This window comes from Marmota monax, unplaced genomic scaffold (assembly GCF_021218885.2).
Source record: "Marmota monax isolate L192 unplaced genomic scaffold, Marmota_monax_Labrador192_F-V1.1 WCK01_AAM20220418_F8-fsc00013, whole genome shotgun sequence".
Classification (NCBI taxonomy): domain Eukaryota; kingdom Metazoa; phylum Chordata; class Mammalia; order Rodentia; family Sciuridae; genus Marmota; species Marmota monax.
The window spans coordinates 13,118,246-13,142,259 of NW_026692202.1; the positions used below are offsets into that span (position 1 = coordinate 13,118,246).

A 24,014-nucleotide genomic window follows, 5' to 3' on the forward strand; every position below is an offset into this window, starting at 1 on the left:
TTTCCAAGATTCCTTTGAAACTTCAAATTCTATTGAATCTTCTTGTGGGTGTTCCGGCTCTTAGTTCCCACAATCCTGCCCATTAGATTCTGAGCCAAATGGCTCCTTCCTTGGGAGAGATGCCATTTACTTTTTGGCAAGAAGACACTGGTTGATCTCTGGAATGCTATCAAATTTGTGTTTTGGAACCTTTCTCAAAGATCCTTAAATGCAATCTCTGGTATTTCTAGGGGTAAACCTTTGCTTTTCGTCCTCACACTCTGGGGAAGTTGCCATCGAGTAATACCAGTATGGGTCACTAATGTTTTTCCTGAATATTGATCCAAATGCTCTCTAGCACTACCACCCATTCTCTTACTTATTTCTATCGTAGTTTTTGTTTACACAATCTAATGAATGGCCTTTTAGTTGTTGTTGTTGTCTTGCTTTTATTTGTGTCCCAGATATTTGCTTTTATTGGTGAGAGGACTACCAACTATTATTTTCCCTGCAATACTAACTCCTTTTTTGGGGAACTTTCTACATTCACTATCCTTTATTTTTTTTCAATTCAGGGATTAACTTCTTTTAGTTTGGTTTTTCATCTGATCTCTCCCCTTTCTACTCAGTCTCTAGTTCTTAATCGCTGTGTTTATTCGCTGTGGAAGCTCTGTTTTCCAGCTTCATCTGTAGCCAGAGCAATCCAGAGCTGACACTGAGATCAAATATAATGTAGTTCATGCTCCTCCCACCACAGAAAATGTACAGACAGGGCCAGGGGGTGCCTTTATGCCATTTTCCTGGAACATGTTTTTTTGGTGTCCCTTGAGGCCAGCAGTTTTTCATAACTTGGCATCAGCACCAGCATTTGCTGTGATTATTGTCAGGTTGTAGCCCATAGCAGCCAATGAAAATCAAACACACACACACACACACACACACACACACCTCATGTTATATTATTATTCCTTTATTTTAAAGGTGAAAATTCAGTTTCTCCAAATGACAAGTTAGAGCAATTAACATAGCTATTCTCCTTAACAACAACAACAACAACAAAATGATACCCCAAAGTGAAAACCTCAGAAACAAAGGGGTTTTTTTTTCTCACCTCTTTTCTTCTTCTTCCTTGATCACCTTTCTTCCCCTTCCTGTCCCCAAGGCAAGCCATAAAATTTCTCTTCCTCAAGGTGAAATAAGATCAAGAATTCTTTTCTTCAAAGCAAGCCATAAAGCTTAAAAATATTATTCCAATCTCTCCCTCTTTCTGTCTTGGATCTGGCCATAAAGAAGTTCTCGAAGCTACATTGTCTTATTGTAGATCACAAGTTCTGCATTTCAGGTGTCCTGCCCCATGCCAGAGAGAAGGGAACACTGCACACAGAGGATAAGAAGAATCTGAACAGACAGGCCTTGCAGGGCTCGAATTCAGTCTATTAGCATAGGATCATACCCTTTTTGTCCAATCAGATTTCTATATAGATATCCATATTTCATTTAACATAGGTATAAAAATGGATAATTTCTTTTAGATATTTGAGTATTCATTCTAAAGTTTCCTATGTCATGTAAAACTATGTCAAATAAATTTGTTTTTTCTTCTCTTGCTAAATTATAGGGGTGTTGTCAGGGACCCTTTATGATGGTCCAGAAAGGAATCCTTTTTTCTACCCCTATACTATCACTTGGGATCCAGTTAGAAATGCAAATTCTTCCACCCTCACCCAGATGTATGGAAGTAAAAACTCTGGGGTAAGGCATAGTAATCTATTTTCAAGAGTTTATGAGCAGAACTAATTCACACTAAAGTAAGGCTAAAATTCAAAAACCCTGTAGGACTGTGATATTTCAAACCCTAGATCACATGTTACCCTTTTGTTTAAGGCCCTTCAATGAATCCCAAAGGCTTTTAAGATAAATTTTATAATGGCCTTATGTGGCAGAAACAGCCCTGGCCATAGGCTCCATGCCTCTGTCTCCAGTCTGTCTTCCTTCTTTTGCATCCCCTGCATTGCCTCCTTCCTTTTGCCTTCCCTGCATAGCCATGCTAGGCCCTCTCAAACCCAATCACCACACTCTTCCTTCTTCCTGCAAAGGCTTCCCTCTTCTTTCTACTGATTTACTACTTTTGTACTGCAGCTCTCAACTCTGCTGGCAGTTGCTTATGGAAAGATTCCTGATGACTTTCTCCCAATACACCAAATCGAAGCTCCCAAGCCATGTATCATAGTTTCATGTGTCATATTTGCACATTTGTCACAGTAGCAAGTTGAACTCTATTTGTATGAGTATTTGATTAATGTTGTCACCCCTGTTCAACCATAACTAGGCTCATAAGGCAGAGACCTGTTTTTTTTTTTTTACTCAGATTTCAGTCCATAGTGCCTAAATCATACCTGGCATATTCTTTCTCTCAACATGTTTTGCAAGATACCAAAGAGCTAATAATTATTGAGCATTTGCAATGTCCATGGCATCAGCCTAAACTTTTATATAAATTTTATCATTTAATCTTCAGGAAAATATATTTCCTTTTGTTCACTTAACAAATAAGTATAAATCACTCTCTGTGTTCTAAGCATTTTACAAATGTGAATTCCTTTAAATCACATTGACAAGCAGATGGAATATACACTGCATTTACATCCATTTTGGCAAAGGAGGAAACCAATATGCATCTATTTGCCTAAGGTCATACAGTTAGTGTGGTCAATAAAGATTAGGACACTGGTGGCTTGATTCCTGAATGTGCTGTTTAAAAATACTTGAGAATTGAGATTGCAGCTTACAGTTGCAATGACTTACATAAATTATATGAATCAAAGTTTATTTTATGACATATATTACTCTGGAACCATTATTCTCAAGAAAAGATGATTTACCAACACTTGCCTCTGCTCTTATTCTGGAAACCAGTGACCAGAAACAGTGAGCCCAGAGTACTAGAAAATTTGCATAATTATCTTTCTGCCTGCAAGACAGTGTAGGCAGGTGAATTAGAGCAGGGTATTAGAACTTTGTTCTATTATTGGGTGTTTATAAAGCAATTTAACAAACGCCACGGATTAATGACACATGCAATTGCTGATAGAGGCCTCTGTGATGGTTGTATTCCCTGTAGCTGCATTCTCTTTAAGATGAATTTTTTATGTGCTGTTTTGTTGAGTCAGCTTTGAAGATTAACTGATCTCAAAGTGCCAGGTTGCCAAAAAAATATATGCATATAGAAAAGAAAGTGTTAAGGTAAAAAAAAAATCTGTTATATCTCAGTATTCTGTGCATGACACTATTACCAAAAGCTGTGTCCTTGTCCCTGATGTCATTCCAATAATGAGGACATGACTTTGGGAAAAAGGAAAAATAAGTTTTATTACTTTGTTAGCAAAGGAGAAACACAGGGGACTTCTGTCCCAGAGTCTGTGATTTTCACTTACAGGGGGAACAGAGGGCTTTTAAAGAGGTGATTCAAAGGCTTCATTACAGGTGTGCCTTGTCAGGAGTCATAATTCACTTGTAGAGTTTAGAAATAGCCATTGCTTAGGTCTTCTGGTCCCATCCTTAAGTGTGAATTACTTGACTCTTGTGATATGTGTGCTCAGCACAGATAACTTGGCCTGGGATGGAAACTTTTTTCCCCCCAAGATTAGAGAGGGAGAGAGGGAGAAGACAAAGGAAAAGCAAACCATGTCAGTTTTGAAGTAAGCTTCAGAGCAACAAGGGTTATAATCAAAGCATGAAGTGGCCTTATTACATTTCCCCATTGTCAATTTCTTCTTTCCATTTTTATGGAAAAATGGATGATGACATCTCAAAGCTGTTTCCGGCTGAAAATAGATGATGAAGGATATCTTAGAATGGAAGGTTTTACCTGTTGTCATTTTTTTTTTTTTTTTTTTTGGACCTTTGCCAGAAGTGACTCTAACCTTGATAGGGAACTGGAAGAAGGACACTTATGTATAACAAGTAATATCCAATTGTTGTTCATACTGTTCTAATATTTTTAAGCCACATGTTCCTCTCTTTACCAGGGTACCAGGAAAGGTTCTGAAAAATGCTATTTCTTTATGGAATGAATTTAAGCTTGGTTCTGGGAGGAGAGCAATTGTCAATACTTCATCTGATTGTAGGTGGGTTCTTTGGCATAATTTAGTCACCATCCTTTTTCGTTTTTGGTACTGGGGGATTGAATTCATGGGTGCTTGACCAGTAAGCAACATTCCCAGCCCTTTTTAAAAAAAATTAATTTGAGACAGGGTCTCACTAAGTTGCTCAGGGCCTCCCTAAATTGCTTAGGTCGACTTTGAACTTGCCATCCTCCTACCTCAGACTCCTGAGCTGCTGGGATTAGAGGTGTGCACCATCACTCCTGGAAGTCATCATCTTTTTTAAAGGTGTGATAAATGTTTTTCTTTTTTTTTCCCTTGTAGATTGGGCTTTTCAGGATGTGTGTAACTTCCTTGGTCTAGCTATTGTTTGTTCACTTCTGCCATGAAAGATAGTCCATTGTCACTTTGTATCAAGGAGAGGACCCTGTATCTTGGGATCAGAAGTCCACTTGTAAGAGGACTCTAAATATTTTTAAAGCCTTTTCTGTTCTGGTAGGATAAACCTTGAATCATCTAGAAAAGGAGCCTACCAGGTCAAGCTAATATCTGAAGTTTCCCATGGCATAGGGCATTTGAGTAAAATTTACTTGTTGATCATCAAAAGGCTCTATTTTCACACAGGCTGTCTTTTTACAGTCCTTGGATTATTTGAGGTTTACCAGACACAGTTTTGAGTCACTTGCTGAATAGTCTGTTGGAGGTGTGACTTTCACAAATAGGGCTTGCTGAATGAAGATCGTCAAGGTATCCCTCCCACAGTGCATACTCTGAGGTAAATGCTTAACCAAAGGCCAGACCTGTCTTTTAGGAAGCAGTATAAGTCCATAGGAATTTTGTTTGTCTTTGGCAATTCTATCATGGAGTTAAAACCCCATTTTTTGGCCTATTTGTTGTTCTCCTCAGTATAAAAGTGTGTGTATTGGTATAATTTAGGCTAAGGTATTATCTCCCTGTCTTCCTTGCAGTCAGCTAGTAATTATCATTTACCATATGGTGAAGATGTTGTGACAAATAGACTATTGGTCACAGTATGTCTTCTTCCAGTTTATAAGAGAACTTTAAGAGCTGTATCTTGTTTTTTATTTTTTACTTTTTTTCTGGCAAGGGGGGAGACTGGGGGTACGAATATAGGGGTGCCAAACCTCTGAAAAACATCCTCTTCCCTTTTAAGTTTTGTAAATTTTGAGATAGGGTCTTGCTAATTTGCTTAGGGCCTCACTAAATTTTTGAGGCTGGCTTTGAATTTGTGACCCTCTGCCTAAGCTTTGTATCTTGTTTTCCATGTACACGTAGTCTGAACTTCTTTTACAAGTTAGACAGGACTAGGGCAGGGACTGTCATGAAGTTTTATTTTAATTTCTCAAAGGAAACCTGGCATTCTGAGGTACAAGTCAAGGTAGTGCCCCCCATTTAAAGCCTTATACAACAATTTAGCTGTTATTCCAAAATTAGGGACCCAAGTATGACAGAGTGTTGACATTCCAGGAACATATAGAACAGTTTTTTTTTAAATTGTTGTTTGTTTGTTTCTGGCTTTTTTAAGGCTCAAAATAGGCTGCTTTTGATGTGACATTCAACATCAGTTCCATTGGCTATTCTGGAATCCAAGATGTCAACTTGTTTACAAAACGGAGCCTTTTTAGTGGACACCATATATCTATGTGAGGTACCATGGTTTAGTGAAGCAGTAGTGTTTGAAAGGCAGTGTTCATAGTTGGGGCTGGCTATAAGCAGATCATCCACATGTTGTAAAAGGATTCCTTGATCCAGTTGCATCTCTCACAGGTCTTTTGTTAGACTTCATTAAACAGAGTAGGAGAGATTTTTAAGTCTCTGAAGTGGGTTAGTCCAGAAATACTCAGTAGTTACTTTGGTATCAGAGTAATGCCATTCAAAAGCAAATAGTCAATAGGATATATGTTTGGTACTAGGGCTGAATATCCTAAACAGTATTGTTTATAGCTCTTAAGTCTTATACATATTGGTTCTTATCATTGTAAGGTTTCTTATGGGCAGAATAGGCATATGGTAGGGTATTTCGCAAAGCTGATTCAATCCATGTTTTAATTTTTTTTTTCCAGAAAAGAATGAGTCCCATCGATGTCTCTTTCTCAAAGGAGTATTGATTGTTTCTTCCTGGGGTGCATTACCTCTTCCTTAAACAAAGTCTTGATTGGGGTTACACTCATCATCCATTCCAGGGTTCCTTTGGCCCAAATAGCCTTATTAACTTCTTTGTGGCCCTTTTGCAGAACAGACTTAGTTTCATTTTCCTGAGTGGCAAGTGAAAGCTGGAACCATGGCCTATCGCACTTTTAAATGGAAGTTGTTGCTTTTGGGGTGAGAAGGTTATCTGAGTATTTAATGTATACAACAATTTTCAATTTGGCATATACAAAACTGTGTCTTAGTCTTTTTTCCTCAGGTTCTATTTAAGGTGCTAGAGCTGAGACTGCCTTGCCACTCTTATCATTATCACTGTATTGCCAAATTTAAGTCACTTTCCCACTATCAATTATAATCTGAAATTCTTATGGGACATTTTTTTTAACTGTATGTATATTAATATTTCATGAATGGAGGTAATTTATATTCCTTTCTTTAGGCTTACTTGAGGATCCCTTTGCGGGGATCTGAGTTGCCTTTAGTTTCTCTTCCTTCCAAGCATAACATACCTTAAGGGCAATATCAACTAGCCACGAGGGGATTATATCAGTTTTTTCTCCCCTGTCCACTGAGGGCTTTTTTTTTTTTTTTTTTTTTGTTTAATGTCTGCAGCTCTATGTTCATAGAAGGTCACATCAAACATACAGAAATTTTTAGGAACCACTCTCTATAGAAACCAGCAGAAAAAAGGGGAACTCCAGGAGACCATATTTCAGCTCTCTGGGCAATAGGCAGGGATCCACCCAGATCTATTGGCTGGCATGCAAAAGAGCTCCGCAATTGGTTCAGGGTATACAAGGTCAGGGAGCAAGTAGAGGCAGGCTGCTTTGGCCTCAGGTTTACAATCAGGGCCTGAGGGACCTAGTTCCCAGTGCTGAGGCCAAACAGGGTTAGGGTTAGGGTTAGGGTTAGGGTTAGGGGCTCTTTATCTCTACATGCTCCTGCTGTTTTTGGTGTATTTGCAGTACAGTCAGAGCAGTTCAGGGCCTTTAGTATTTGTAGCCAGACCTTAGCACCCTGAAGTTGTTCAGCTCTATTTTTATAGCTGCTACTTTTGCCAAAGCTCAAGAAGTTATAGTTTTTTTCTCTACTTTCATCGTCAACTTCTGAGACATAGTTTGTTTTCTCTGCATGTAGTTATTTATCCCGCTAATTTCCCTGTGAATTTAGTTTGGTGGGATACTGTTATAGCAAGAATTCTTGTGCCCTAGTGATTGCTGTCCCTTGGCCAAATGGGGTGTCTTGTCAGATTTTAAAGTGGAGGAGGCCATTCCTGGCCTCAGGCCGTACTCCAACAGTGTCAGTACCCATTTCCACATCCTTTTTTGCCAGCAGCCTCTCACCTCCCAGGGCAAAAAGGGATGGAAGATAGGGCAGAGGCCAGATCTAGTTTTCCTGGGATTTCTGCCCCCACCCCCAGCCTAGGGGGAAATGAAAGGAATTATCTGACTGCCTAGGGCTGAGCTGAGAAGCAATGCTGGAATTCCTAGCACTTGATTGAAAGGATTTAAATGTGTGTGTGTGTGTGTGTGTGTGTGTGTGTTTAAACCTTTCTTTTGGTGTCCTGCTATCTGAGCACACATCAGACAATGCCCTTTTGTACTATCAACTTAGTTTCTAGCTGTTCAGACCCCTTTTCATGTAAATGAATAAATATACATATGGAGTTTCTTTTTTCCACTTACTTTACCTCTGAGACCAACTCCAATTGCAAGATTGTATAACAATTCAGAAAATCATTTAAAGGCCAGATTGTGTTATGATAAAGCACCATCTTGCTTTTTTAGACAGACTTATAGCCAAGCTCTTTCCCAAGAGATTACCAATAGAATCAATGAAACAAGATACATGTCTTAAAGGGCCAGTAACAGATAGAAACAAAAACAGAGACAGATAACCAAAGGGGATCCTGGAAACCAGGGCCAACAGATGAGAATCTTTAAAATAAACAGACCATTTCCATGCAATTTCCCTTCTCTCTGGAGACCCTCATTGTTATACAAAATTACATACAAGAGGAAGTGAGGGGAAGGGGTAAAAAAAACAAGGGAGAGAAATGACTTACAGTAGATGGGGTAGAGAGAGAAGATGGGAGGGGAAGTGAGGGGAGGGGGGATAGTAGAGAATAGGAAAGGCAGCAGAATACAACAGACACTAGTATGGCAGTATGTAAAAACGTAGATGTGTAACCAATGTGATTCTGCAATCTGTATACGGGGTAAAAATGGGAGTTCATAACCCACTTGAATCAAATGTATGAAATATGATATGTCAAGAGCTTTGTAATATTTTGAACAACTAATAATAAAAAAATAAACAGACCAAATAGGGGGAAAAATAACCTAATTTTTCTACTCCTAGTTAATGGTGACTCCTATACTAATGGTGTCACATATGTTGCCAGGAAGGGGAACCGGATGTGTAGAATCAAGGGTCTTGGTATGTACACTATGGAAGCTTACCAGATTGTCAAGGTGTCAGAAATTTACTGTGTTTAGTTTCCTTTTATTTCAAATTAGACCAGTTGGAGGAGCAACCCCTGCTATATAAGACGAGAAGGCAGGAGTTCCCAGAAGCAAAAGGAGACTTTGGAGACAGCTGTTCTTCAGTTCCCCACTTCTCTCAGCTCCTTTGGTTTGGCCAGAGGCAATTTCACCTTGTCTCCAAATTCTTCAGCAGTTAGCTCTCAACAAACTCACCAGTCACCTTGAATCCTCAGCATGGAACGGACTACTCAGAATACCAGACTTGCCTAAAGATGGCTGGAGTGGGGGTTGCTCTTGGGCCTCACATTGTGTGCCAATTTGTTACCAAAATTTGGGTCCTTGTCTCTGATGTCAATCTAATAATGAAGACACAGTTTTGAGAAAAAAAGGAAAAAAAGTTTTATTGTTTTGTTAGTAAAGGAGAAACACAGGGGACTTCTGCACCAGAGTCTGTGATTATGACCATCAGGGGGAACAAAGGGCTTTTAAAGAGGAGTCTCAAAGGCCACAATCCAAGTGTGCCTCTTCACAGGTCATGATTTACTTGTAGACTCTAGAGATAGTCTTCTGGTGCCATCCCAAAGTCTGCATTACTATATTTCTGTGGTGTGTGTGTGCACAAGGACGAATAACTCAGCCTAGGACAGGAAGAAGGTTTATCTTGCTCCCCCAATGTTAGGGAGAGGGAGAGACAGAAGGGAAAGGAAAAGCAAACCATATCAGTTTTAAAATGAATTGCAATGATGGAACAGCAAGAGTTAGGTTCAAAATTTAAAATGGGCTGCTGTTAGAATACCACCAAGTGAGTATTCTTAGAGGATTTACACGTAGTGACTTCAATCATTGCATAAAACAGAGTAAAGGATTCCTTCTTTATAAATTTTGACAATCTGAATTTCTTGTATTTCACTAGACTACTATATAAGTCATAAGATTTTAGTGAACATATTGTAATAGTTTGATCCTTCATTGGTATTGTCAAGGAGACTTTCTGTTCTTCAAAGTACATTCCAGTTGTTTCAGTGAAAGATCGTGAGTTTCATATAAATCCCAAAACTGTTTGACAACCACAAGTACCTACTGACCCTATTAGCCCTCCATCACTGAGCTACCATGAATTTGAGAATTCACTTGACCCCGTGTCACTCCTCATACCCACTGAATATTTGGGCCTAGACTTCTAAATCTAACTCTTCCATAAGCTCTCGCCCTCTGTTTTCAGTGTTTTTGGGTTTATGTTGCTATTGGAAAACTGGATGTCTGAATCAAACTTTTCCACCAACAAAGCAGTTTTGAATTTGTTGAGACATTCACAGCTGCTCTCTTAGAAGATTTTATTTAATTTCTTGTCCTCTATCTGGTAACAATAAAAGTTGTAGTTGGGGGTAGTAAGATAGTAATCCCCAGGAAACCAACTGGCTTATTCTCCTTCACTCTTTCCTACACCCTTTTTCCTAACATGAAATTCTTGCCCTTTTAAGTTAATCTCATATGTCAACTTGTTTGGGCCATGGGGTACCTGATAGATGTTTAAACTGTTATTTCTGGATGTGTCTGTGAGGGTGCTTCTGACATAGATCAGTATTTTAATTGGTGGGTTGAATAAAGCAGATGGCCCTCTCCAGCGTGGTGGGCACCATCAAGTATGTTGAAGGCCTAAATAAAGCAATAATGTGGAGGAGGGCTTTCTTTGCTCTCTGCCCAACTGATTGAGACAGGAAGTGGATCTTCTGCTCTCTATGCTCCTGGTTCTCAGGCTTTCCAATCTGGAATGAAATGTTCACCATAGGTTCTCTACTTGTAGGCCTTCAAACTCTACAATCAGCATTCCTGGTTCTCTAGTTTGCAGATGGAAAATCTTCCAACTTGTTAGCTTCTATAATCATGTGAGCCAATGCCTCCTAATAAATCTTTCTATGTACATACCTTAAAATGAATATCTTCCTATATATAAATTTTTTTTTCTGTATGTATTATATACATATCACAAATCTCTTTCTGTTTGGTTCTGTTTCTCTGGAGAACCATGAATAATATGCAGTTATAAAATAAACACCATCTTGTGTATCAAAGGATGATAACAAGATTGTAAGAAGAACACTGCGGGAGTAAAAGAGAGAACATCTACCTGTAAAGGTAAACACTGTATTGGATGGGGCATTGCCATGGCAACAGTTCCCAGATCAGACCAAATTTTGCAGGCTGATCATCTTTTGAACTCCTGTGAAACTAATTAGCAGCAGCTTTACTGGGATTAAATAAAAATATATCACTGTGGTTAATGAGTTCCTTAAACTCAAGTTAAATTTACAATAAAAGGACAAGCCAGTACAACTGAAATAGGAAGAATGAGCTATGAATAAGTCAAAAGCATAAGAGACAATAGGACAAACGTCGCTAAAGAGATCTTAAGAAAAATCTAAGTTCAATCAACCTGCAAGTGAAAAATGTGAAAATGAACTAATCAACATTATTAAAAAGATGATGATATCATTAGGAGAAAGGTGAAAAAGGGGAGCTCTTTAAAGAAACAAACAACAACAAAAATTTCATGGTGAGAAATGGTAGTCTTTGAGCTACAAATGCCTCAATCCTTGGTGGTGATGGCAGGGGTGTGATATTAGGACATTCTCTTGGCTCCATTGGTTTCTTTCTCAAGGGTCATCTAATTCTCTTGCTCTGATTTCATTCCTAATCAATGATTATTTGAATACTCAGTTTGCCAAGTAGTTAAATATCCAGAAGAAGTGCCATATTTTGTGAACACTATAGAGAAAATGGAAGGCACACAAAGAATCCGTCAAAAGAAAGCACTCTTCTTTCTTTGCACCACAGTGGAAAAGACTACTGTCTCTGTATCTAAGGCTGGTCTCCCTCATTAAGTTCTGGAATCTAAATGAATAAAATGATTTCATTCCATCAATTAGCCTTCATTTCCCCTATATGTTTAATTTCTGTATTTTTACTGGTTTGTTTCACAATTTAAATAAAGTCATAGTCTTCTTATGTTCTGTTAAAGAACATCACCCTCCCAAACACTGCTCCTGGTTTCTCTGTCTCCATAAACAGCCACTTGCCCACCCAGGATATCAATTGTAAATCATCATTTCTTCAACTCCTTTAACCATATATCTAGTCAATTACTACATTTATTCAATTGAAATGTGGTCATATGTATTAAATCTTGCTCCCCTTCTCCATCCTACTTAGCCTATATTGCTTATTTCTGATTATTGCAGTGAACTGCTGACTCTTATCTGGTGTTGGCCAGGTTTCTTTCCAATTTGTAGCAAGCACTATGAGTATTTTATTTCTCCCCTTTCATTCTCTCTTTGGGGAAAAAAAAACTGAATAAGTAATTTGGGGGAAGAAGGAGTTAAAACAGCTATTCTAAGATTCCTCCTGTTTACCAAGCAAAAGTTCCTGGAGAGTAAGGGAGAGGAAAGTTTGTGACCTGGTGTAATGTTGTAAACCTGATAAACTTGACTTTGATTGAAGCCAACAGACAATAAAATTTGCTGGAAGAATTCTTTTCTAGGAAATAACGTTAAGGAAGAAGTTGTTGTAAACTAACCTAAACTTTAGTAAAATTAAGAGGCATGATTCTTTAGAGAATGTCCCATAAGCAATCCAACATCTTAGTAAAATACAGAGCTGTTGGATAACTTGCATACTCCCCACTATGTGAGTGACCCAGGGGGCTTCTACTATCTAGACCTGAGACTCTGTGTTCACTAGTACAATATTTCAGATCTCTGTCTGCCTCTTCACTAAACACAGCCTTAAACTATTCAATAATCTGATTTTTTTATATTAACTCAATATTTATTATATACGTTTCTGAGAATACACAAATATAATTAAGTGCCAGCAGTCTATATTGCAACTCATATAAATAATCACAATATTTTTTTGTGTTTTTCTAGTCTTTATTGTGTAGATCTATTTTGTTATTTTAACTATCAACTATTTTCAATGTCCTGTTGTGTGTGAAATGTTTCAAAACAATAGTGAGAACCAATATATATATAGATATTTTTTTCTTCTGAGTTTTTGCAATTTGTGTTTGAGTATTTTCTCAAAGTCATTTAAAAAAAAAGCTTGATTTTTAATGACTGAAAAATCTTTAGCTGGATAAATATACTGCAACTAACTTAAACATTCATATATTGTTTGTTATATGGATTATTTTCAGTTCCTTAATATAAATATTGCCACATATTAAATTTGTACAAAAATATATGGCTACATTAAAAAATTTCCTCTTATGATTGATTTAGAGAAGAAATAAAACTACATGAAACATCATGAGTAATTTTAAGAAAATATGTCTTTACTGAAAGAGATAAAAACTCTTTTATCCTTTTAAAGTAGAAAAGATCTCCTTTATTAAAACCTAATATTGTCTTTTAAAATGTATGTGCCTCTTCTTTTTGCATTTGATAAAAAGTATATGATTTGTTAAATTTTGGTTTAATTCACTTTGATTTCTAATGAAATATGCTTATTTTTAGCTATTCATATTTATTTTTAATGGAATTGCTCATTTATCTATTTTCCAAATCAATTTTACTGTTAAATGTGCTAAGTCAAAGGAACATTTTATCAGTTATATTTATAAATGACAATACTTCTTCAATTTCCTTTTGTTTCAAAGTTTTGTGCAAATTGTTTTTTGATTTTTCTTTCATATTTTTGTGTACAAATGTTATTATATCTTATATAGTCAAATATGTCTTATTTCCCCTTTGATTCTCTTTGTATTTTTCCTCTTAAAGCATCTCAAATAAAAATCAGTCAAACTGATATATTATTCTAACTTTTGTTTATGATTATTTTATATTAGACTTTTAATTCTGGGGAAATATTTTCATACTTAATATACAATAAGGAAAAGCTCAATATATTTTTCAATTACATAGTCAATTCTTCCCAATGGTATTGACAACGTAACTTTCCTTCATGTGTTTTTTCTAAGGCTTTATTTCTCACTTTCATGTATGTGTCTAAATTTTTTCAAGTATGTGTATTCTATTCAATTCATTTCTCTGTTGATTGTAGTGTTATAGTATATTTTCCATTTTCATAATTATTTAATAATACATAACTTATTTATTCTTCCAGATAACTTTAGAAATACTCTTACAAAATGGCTTGAAATATATTTGTATTTTGAAGAAATATATCATTATATATATTTCAGTGATTTGTATAAAATGACACGCTGAAAGTAGTTCTTAGTGAACACATATGTAAGTCAATTAAAGTCATTCATATATCTGAGTAAAGGGTGGTGGTTATCTACATAGGAAATACTTATTTTTTTCTAAATCATTTCATCCTTCATTGTCTTTTTGGCTGCTACATACTGACTGTTTTACTTCCTTTAATATCCTGAGTATTTATGAAATAGAGCAAATTTATGGATTTTTTATATTTTATTGAACTGAATTATAGAATTCATTAATTTTAAGAATTTTGTGCTTATTTCTTTTGTCTCCAAGTTATATAAGCGTAGGCTTTGCAAATAACAATTTTATTTATAACTTTCAACAGGTAAAAAAAAATTCTTTTGGCTTAGAACTTCTGGAATAAAGTTAAATAAATATGATGATTTATATATTCTTGAAAGTACTGTGTAATATTTGGCCCTTATATAAAATAGATAGTGTTCTTATGTTAAGACTACTGATTTTTCTTCCACTTTTAAATCAAGTAACAACTATATTTTTTTGATTTATTAAATTAAATGTCTTTTTTAATCTATTTAGAGTATCCTATAATTTTTCACTTTGGGTCTTTGATACAATATTATTTCAACAGATTTTTTCCCTTATATTATGGGCATAACCCTAATTTTCTGTTCAACTTAGTGCTTATATTCACCCAAGTATTTTTGCATATATGCTCAGAATTGACTATGTTTTTCTGCTCTTGGGCACTCCTAAGTTTTTGTATTAGTGCAGTGATGCCTATATGATGTGTTAGAAATATTATAGGCATTCTAATGGTCCTAGCAAATTGTAAGTACAAAATAAATACTAATGTTGTTGTTAATATTTATTTTATGTATCAGGTAGAAATACTAAGAAGTTTTTGTAGCATGGGGATTATGAACTCAAGGCTCATTTACCTACTTGTGTATGTAAATATGACTGATTATCTCCAGGTGCTGAAATAAAATTGTTTTTCTGAGTCTGGAAAGCAGAAGCAAATCATGAATGTCTTCTTGTGATGTCTGAGACATCCGCAGATCTTCAATGGCATCCCTTTGTCTTTCAAGCTATAATAGTAGGATTATATATGTAGCAGATTAAACAGATGACTGAACCTATCCCCCCCTATGTCTTCATCTATAGCTCAAATAAAAGATTCTTTACTTTTAGTTATGTGAAATCAGTCTTAGATTGTATATTTTAAAAATGTAAACAGGAAAAGAACAAGAAATGGAAGGGAGATCAGTAAAGAAACCAGGGGGAAGGAAAAGAAGGAAAAGGGGAAAAACTGGGAAATATATTGGCCCAATTATATTGTTATATTTTTTGTGTATGTATAAATGTGTGACAACAAATTCTACCACTATGTACAACTACAATATACCAATAAAATATGAAAAATAAATAAATTTTAAAAATGTAAACTGGAAGACCACTGGTGTCTGGACCAGGTGGGGCACAGTGATGTAAACTTCTGTCACTGCGATACTCACTCTGGACACAGCAAGACTGGTTTCAAATCCTGGATCTAACTGGTTGTCTTTAAAACTTTTGGGCAATCTCTTCAACCTTTCTACATCCCAGCTGTTCCTCTACAAACAAGAATACCTACCTCTTATATTTGTACATGTAAAATTAATTGATACATATAAACTACCTGGGACAGTCCCTGGAACAGAGCAAGCCCTTAGTAAATATGAACTCTGATGGTTGTCACACATGCATGTGTATGTCTTAAATATATAGCTTTTCTTATTGAATATGAGATCACCACATGTAGCAGTAGCAATTAAAAAAAAACATACTTCTTCTGAAAGAGAGAGTTGCAAGAAATTTTACATGGGACTGCTTAGTCACTTAATCATCCAGCAGTAGGTCACTTCTCACAAAAAGAAAGTGGTATTTTGCAGCATGAATGTGTCACTACTTGTCATTGGCTGCAATGCAAAAGGCAATTTGCTTCATTTTAATTTGATTTTGTTCCATTTTTTAGAGTAATTACTGGACAATTATTTTGTCACAAGCTCTATGCTCAATAGGCAAATCTGGCTCCATGAGATTAAGAAACTAATTTTCTCTGATGTAGTTTGCCCCTCTTTGACCTTCAATTTCTGAAAACATATTTTTCAGGTGTTCTCTTTGAGAGTAAGTAATTTTTCACTCATTGTCATTTATTCATCATTCAGTTCTTATGCACTGAAATTCCATTTATTTCTTTCAGCCAGCAAACTAACTTACCTAAAGCCTTGCATTGCCTATAACCAGTGCTCATTAAATATGCTTTCAGGTTTGTGTGTCTGTGACATAATGCTATGAATCGACACTAAACTGAATAAAAGGAACTCCCTTAACTCATAAACAACAACAAACAGAAGTAGTAAACATATAAGTCTTTTTGAGTAACAGATATCTTTAAAATATTTTACCTTGATAATAGGTTCCTCCTCTATGCTCCCCAAACTGCTATTCATGTCTCTGATATGTCACTTGAATTACAATGAGAACATAATTTTACTCCTTCTTGATCAGAACATAAGCTCAAGGAAGCATAGACCAAGTACTGTGTTTTCTATTCCTTGTACATATCAGAATTTCTGCTACACAGGAGGTACAAATATCTATCAAATGAGGCAATGTCTTAGATACAAATAAATGAAAGTTCAAGAAAATATTCTAACCTTGCGGCATTTTATCTTTCTTTCCTTGAAATGGAGAAGGATACATCTTATATGGTCATATGCAATATGTGGTAACAACACCTAAGCTGCAAATATCTAGAAATTTCTAAATACAACAACTTTCATGCATTAAAAGAGTAGGTTTTTCTCAAAACTACAACTGTTGCAAAGGTTTTCTTTTTTTGTTGTTGTTAGATGATAATTCTGTAAAATACAAATGTGCTTGAGATACTTAAAGCAAAAGAATATAATTTTTTTCACCATGAAATTACATGAATTACCAATAGTAGATGGTTATGTAAAGCAAATATAGACACAATTCAATAGTCAAATTAAGTATATATAGCAACGAGAGGGGAGGTTGACTATTTTCTATTGTATTATATTAACTAGTATTATATATCAATAAGCATAAGACTCTTACATATTGCAGTTTATATACCTTCAATTTATATAGTTAATCAAGTGAAGAGTTTAGTTTCATAAATAACTCTAAAATTATGAAATTATTAAAAACTATTGCTAACTTTTCCTTAATTAATCCTTCTCAATTAATTGACAATGAAAACATTTCAATTCTTGTATTAACTATAGATGAAGACATTCATAAGAATTTGGGTTAATAACAATAGAAAATAAGAAACAATTTTTCACTGGAAGATATCTTTGTGATCACCCACTCTTACATCCTTATACTATAGCTTAAAGGTATTTTGAAATAGATGTTAAAGTTCAAATTATTACCAATATCATATATGTAGTGACACAACAGGAATTCTAATGCTGTATTGTAGAATCTATTCCAAGACTCTTTCTTTAATAAATTCACTGTCTTCTCTCCTCATGAAATAAGAAAATACAATTGTGATATTTAAAATTCAAAATGAAAAAAAAAGTCCAAATTCACTGAGTCAAGTGGATTAGGACTAACACTCAAACAAATGCAAATTTACAAATGTAAAACCTTGCTGGATCAGAAGTTTGTTTTGGCTATCTTGGTACATATTCTTGTACATCCTTCTTCCTACCATTGTGTCCTGGCTCCCGAACCCAGGATGGTCTGGTTAAACAGAATGGTAAAGTAGGTGGATACTGAAATTTGTTCTTAAGTCTGACAATTTTTCTAGTGTTTTCAAAAATGGAATTCCCTTACAACTATGAGTAAATAAAGGCTTAGAATAATGATGGTTACCTAGAGAGGTTTTTGCACAGGAAACACAGGTACATTTATAAAACAGGAGTGATATTTTGAAATTTATTTATAAATTTCCCTTCTTGGATGTTTTTTCAATTCACAGTCTTTATCCTATCAGACCTGTCTACTTCATCTACCTCAGAGGTGAGGTCTGTTAATTAGGATTCATTAGAAAATAAATAAAAGGAGAAAGGAGAGTATAATTTTCAGCATCTGAAATATAGTGCAAGATGCAAGCTTAGTTATTATTTTGAGAGATTTTTCAGATGCCTTTATTCTCTTTATAACACAACTAAGTTTAAGATTGAGAGAAGCTCTCTGGGCTTTGGCCTAAATGGAGAGTGATAGATGATTTAGGTTAGTATTAAAAACATACAGAAGTAGGCAAGTCTCTTCCAAACTACAGAAACAGTCAAAATAAACTTGGTTAGTATATTCAAACACCTGAGATCTTGGGGGATATTTCCTCAAATTGCTCTTGGTTTACATATAGTGTGGGTGGGATGCACATGAAGAGGAAAGCTTGTCAGAGGTGGTTGCCATAATGAGGTGAAGTGGTTTGTGGGACTGCACAGCTGCCCACTGGCCTGAGACAGGAGGGAATCACAATCAGACCCCTGGAAGGGCAGAATGACAAAGGAACTGAGGGGGATCCAGTGTAGCCAGGCAGCTCAACTCAGTGTCCTTTTGGGGATGTCCCAAATCTCAAATTATCCTTACCTTAGAACTTAAACCACAAGGACAAGCCAGAAGCAGGTGGACAAGGAGATTGCTTCTGAGGTAGGCAGATAGTAGGCAGGAAGATGCCACCTCTCATTCTCTTTTATTTAAGGGAGAAAAGCAGGTGGAAACAGACTATGTGAAAGAAATAACAATCTAAAATTAGGAAAAAAGGACTTATTCAATCAGTAGTTAGCAAGCTATATGCCAAATTCAGTCAGTGTCTGATTTTTAATAATATTTTACTGGAAAAAAATACATTTATAGATAGTCTATGGCTGCTGTTTTTGCTACAAAATGATAGAGTTGAATATTTGCAAGAGAACCTGTTTATTAATCAAGTTTCTCCAGAAAAACAGATCCAGTAGGAGATCTCAATCTCTCCCCCCACTCCATGAGAAGGGGTTTATTAATGGAATTGGTTCATGTGATTGTAAAGGCTGAGACATACTTTCTGCAAACTGGAGAGCCAGGGAAGCTAGAATCATGGCTCAGTTCAAGTCCACAGCTAAGAACAAAAGGAGCCAATGAGATAAGTCAAAGTTCAAGGCTGAAGACAGGAAAACCTGGTGGACCACTAGTGTAAGTCCCAGTCTGAAGGACAGATGACCTAGAGTTCTGATGCGCAATAGGAGGAGAAGATAGATGGTTCAGATCCAGAAGAGAGAAATAACGTGTTTTCCTTTTCTCTGCCTTTTTTTTTTTTAATCTCAGTAGATTGAACCGTGTACACCACACTGGATGAACGTGGATCATCCTTGTTCAATTCACTTATTCAAATGACAATCCCTATAGAAACACCTTCACTGACTCACTGAGGTACCCCAAAATAATGCTGTCCCAGCTTACTTGGTCTCTCTTAATCCCATGAATAGTGGTCTATATGGCCTGCAAACCTTAAATGTTCACTACCTTGCCCTTTATAGAAAAAGATTGTAATCCATGGTGTAAAACATTGGACAGGATTTATTTTAAAACATAATGCTCATTTCTTATTTATTTTTCTTGATAGTTGATAGCTTAGAAACAAGGCCAGAGTAGTTATAAACAATAAAATTTACATTTTATATTCACATGACAGTTAGATATACATTAAACTAGGTGCTCTATGATAACTGTATGCTAGTAAACATCACAGCTAAAGTCATGAAGTAGTTATAATATTTGATGACCGGATTTATATATTTAGCCTCCAGATCATTGATTTTTCTCGGTTTCTTTTAAAGAGACCATATTTCTTGAACTTTGCTTAGCGGACAATATAGTATTAGGGATGTATTTAGTTGAGAGAAAAGTGGGTGTAGGACAGGGATGAAATGAAAATATAATTTCTTACCTTTACTCAATAAAGTAAAATAAATACAGAGCTGGATGTGCTATCTGGGAAGGAGAACCAGGTTGATGGGGTTATGGCCTTGGAGAGGCACTGTTTCTTTCTCTTTGATGAGCTCCAGGATTTATCTTCTACACTATAATGTCCAGGAATTGAGAGCCAGAGGAATGGTCTTTTAATTTTAAATAGTCCCTGAAAGAATTGAAGACATTGTCTCAGTTCAGCTTCAGAAAAGAAGTCATTGGTCTGGTTGATTCCTTAATGTTAAGGCAAAGTCATGATTGGTAGAGCAACACAATTTGTCCAAGACAAAATTTAGTCTAAGACCCTGAAACACCTGGGCGTCAACTGCCCTTTTGCAAGGGTTAATGCTTTAGAATATGACCAGGAAACAATGCAAATATACAAAGTCGTTTGGATTATGGTTTAGATAAAAGTTGAACCCCAAAAGCTCATGTGCAAGACAATGCAAGGATGTTCAGAGATGGAATGATTGGGTTATGACAGCCTTAAGCTTATCAGTGGATTAATCTACTGATATAAATTAACTGGATGGTAACTGTAGGGGAGTAAGGCATGGCTAGAGGAGGTAGGTCACTGAGGGCATGCCTTAGGGGTTTATATTTTGACAATGGTGAGTGAAATTCTTTGTCTTTATTGCCAAGTCTGAGGTGTTTCCCTCTACCACATCATTTCTTCATAATGTTCTTCCCCACCTTGGGTCTAACATCTGTGGACTGAGACCTCTGGAACTGTGAGAACCAAATAAACATTTTCTTCTCTAATTGTTCTTGTCAGGTCATTTGGTCACAGCAACAAAAAGCTGACTAAAACAGTGTTCATTAATTTTCAAGGAATTTTTGTTGGATTATTTTTAGGTGATTTGTTTAGGGCATCAGAACAGGTATGTATAAAAAAAATGTCATTGGGTTTCCTACTATTCACAGATCACTGTTGAAATGTGAATTTTTCTTACCTTTCCTAATTTATTTCCATTTCCTTCAACCTCTCTAACCTGGACGCACTGTTCATGTTCACTTTTGATTTTTTTTTCTTGGTACCAAATAAAAGTATAATGATGAAAAAGGAAAAGTAAGATCTTAATGTGCATTTTTTTGTTATTGTAGTACTGATTAACTACTTTTGTTTTAAGATATGTGTCTATTTCTCCCAGGGAAAAAACCCTGATAGATACTATTTCTTTCACCCTTTGCCTCCAAGTAGTGCTATATTTAACTAATACAAGATAACTATTTCATTTTTATGGCCTTTTTCAGTGAAGAAGTTTAGTTATAGTTTATATCTTTCTTCTGATAATTTGTGTACTTTTTTTAAAAAAATATATCCCCTTGTTGATGGAAACCATCTGATCAACCTTTTTATATGCTTGTTAATAACAGTTATTAACAAACATCAGATAACTTTTCTTTATCAGTAATCAAAGTTTCTTTAACATCTCTTTATAATAGTATGCTGCCCTTTAAATTCAAAGCTGCTGTTTTGGGCAAGTTAATTTTAAATTATTTTATGGAAGTGATGAAGAGTTTGCACTTAATTAATCACATCTCTTTTACTTTAATCTCCACTGTGTTGCTTATAGATTTTTAAGATGGGGTAGAGTGGTCTGTAACTTTTATAAAATGAGTGAGGGGATTACTGGGGTCACAGAATTTCAAATTTCCTATCTCAACCAGTGGAATTAATTCTTCATTTTGGAAGTCCCAATGATTTTTCTTGTATTTTTCCTAATCTTTATTCACAGAATAAAACGTCCCATTTGTTTGAAAAACTAAACAACAGTCAGTACAAATAAATGAAGCATTTTGTTATGCAAACAATTTCTTAAAAGAAAATTTTAATGACAATATGGCTATAATAGTCACTTATGGGCTTTAAAGAAACTGTTTTCCAAAGCTAAAAGAAGATTGTAGATCTCACAAAATAGTATTAGAGGAAACAAAAGAAAATATGTAGAATTTTTCTTTTAATTGTCCAGAATGCATGTTAAATTATCATAAGGTATACATAAAAGACCAGGTGTTCCATCTGGCCAAATTCACACTTTTATAAGATAGATGCAAGAATAATTTATCTCTTGAAGTATTCAACATTTTTTTCTTTTATTTCCATTGAATAGGCTTTAAATGCAGCAAGAATATGAATAAGGAAACTTCTAGTGAACACAAAGACTGAGAGAAGAACATGCCTGAGTCTTGGTTCCACCAAGGACATGATTGTATCCATTTATTCAACAAATATAATTGATTAGTTACCAACTACACAATCACAGTTGATTGGTTAACAACTTCATAGAACACTGAATAAGTTTCTGTTGATATAGCTGGTGGACAAACTCTCATTTCTCATGTAGCTAACCTATGGTGAGGAATGACAGACAATATAATAAAGGCAAGTGAATATACTAGATAACACCAGTTCAGGCAAATTCTTTGAAGAAAATAAAATACAGTATAGTGCTAGAAAGTGACTGGTGCTAACATAAATAAGGTGATATGTAGGAGTCCAGCCTCACACGTGACTGAGTCACACTCCCCAGCTGGGTGCTGAGGTGCTCAGTCACAGAAATGTGGCAGAGCTTTCCCCACCCTTCTTGGGTTCCAGGGTCGGTGTCTGGTGCATGGGTGTGTCTTGCTACAGCCCCATGGGTAAAGCTACCCTCACCTGTTCCTTTGTAATATAAGCCCTTGCCCTGTTTAGGGTAGAATGTTCCTTGGAAGTGCCTTCTGTGTGTCCCCTTCTCTTACTGTGCCCTTGGGTGTGGCCTACCCAGGTGTCAGTCAATCAACCTGCTGACTGTGGACATCATGAAGATAGACTCAGCCCCCTGAAACCAGATCCCTTGCCTCATTTGAATAGATTCTCCTCAATAAAAGGGGTCAGCACGTGCTCTCTCTCTCTTCCTGAGGACCCTTAAGGTCAGAGGAGCCGTCACAGCGATCCCAAATACCAAAGAAAAAGGTATTTGTGTCTCTTGTGTGGTTATTTTGCACAGCCCAGTTAGCCCATTCAACTGGAGTGACCCCTGAGCCTTTCAGTCCTGAGAAGAGAAACCTGGCAGTGATACAGGTATATTTAACTTGAGAATGAAATGATAGATGGGAGTCAAATCCTTAAAACTTTGGAGGAAAAGCAGCAGAACTGAAGGAAATGGGAAGATGTCATTGTGATGGGACAAACTAATGTATGTCTGTATCTCTGTTACTTCTCACAAAGCATATATTCCCTGCCCCTTTCCACCAAACCAAATTCAAAGCTCCCATCTTCCACAAGCTCTTCCCCAAATCCATGAAATAATTCTATTGACCTCCGTGAATTAAAATATTTTCACTATTAATTTTTTAAAAATATTCAGTAGTATTGGGAAACTAACTTGCTTAGGGCCTTGCTAAATTTTGGCCTTGAACTTGTGATCCTCCTGCTCAGCCTTCTGAGTCACTGGGATAATAGGCATGTGCCATTGCACCTGGTAGGAATCTTGAGCTCAGTATGTTCCATGTAACCCTGGAATTATGACTTATTAGATATTTTACATTTATAAAGGGTTTTATACAAAGAAAAGAAGCAGCATAGCTCTGGGGGTAATAAGTGAAGCACCTTGAAAAATAGTGAGAAAAGTATGTAACTAATAGTGAGAAAAGTATATAAAAACTAAGAATGTTGCCCAATTTATTGTATAGAATCTTGGTCCTTAGTTTTGATGAAGAACCCATGGGTTAGCTTCTAGTTGTCAGTTCTCAGCCTTAAACTTCCAAAAAACTCAGTCTTTTCAACAACAGGTGTCATTTCTCCATGTCTTTTGTTTTGGCAGTAATCTTAGTGATCTTATATATCACTACTAAAGCTCTAATTTTCAAGAAAGAGGGCAAAGGATTATAAGGGTTAAGTAGCTAATAAGCTAATCATGTGTCATTGATGTAGTATTGCTTTCCAAAAACAAAACAAAGCAAAACAAAACAAAACAAAACCAATCACCTCAAACTGAATTTAGACCCAAAATGTCACTGGCAAGCATTTCAGCAGGAATAAGTTGGATATGAAAAATCCGCAAGGAAAATGCTAAAGTAAATCTTCCATTCATGTTAGTTTGCATTGATTATGAGGGACTCAATGTTTG

General features: G+C 35.9%; 1 protein-coding gene across 6 annotated transcripts in view; it reads right to left on the minus strand.

Annotated features, from left to right (window-relative positions):
• Positions 1–24,014, minus strand: part of Fut9 (fucosyltransferase 9) — a 186,176-nt gene that overhangs the window by 16,037 nt on the left and 146,125 nt on the right. For 2 of the 6 annotated variants that reach the window (XM_058575554.1, XM_058575565.1), the window contains one exon: positions 19,883–20,071. The exons of 1 other annotated variant lie outside the window; for it this stretch is intronic. The gene's annotated coding sequence lies outside the window, so the exon portion shown is untranslated. Of the gene's footprint in view, positions 1–8,713; positions 9,094–18,546; positions 18,682–19,882; positions 20,072–24,014 lie in introns of all 6 variants that reach the window. 3 more of the 6 variants (XM_058575557.1, XM_058575556.1, XM_058575562.1) reach the window with 3 other exon arrangements.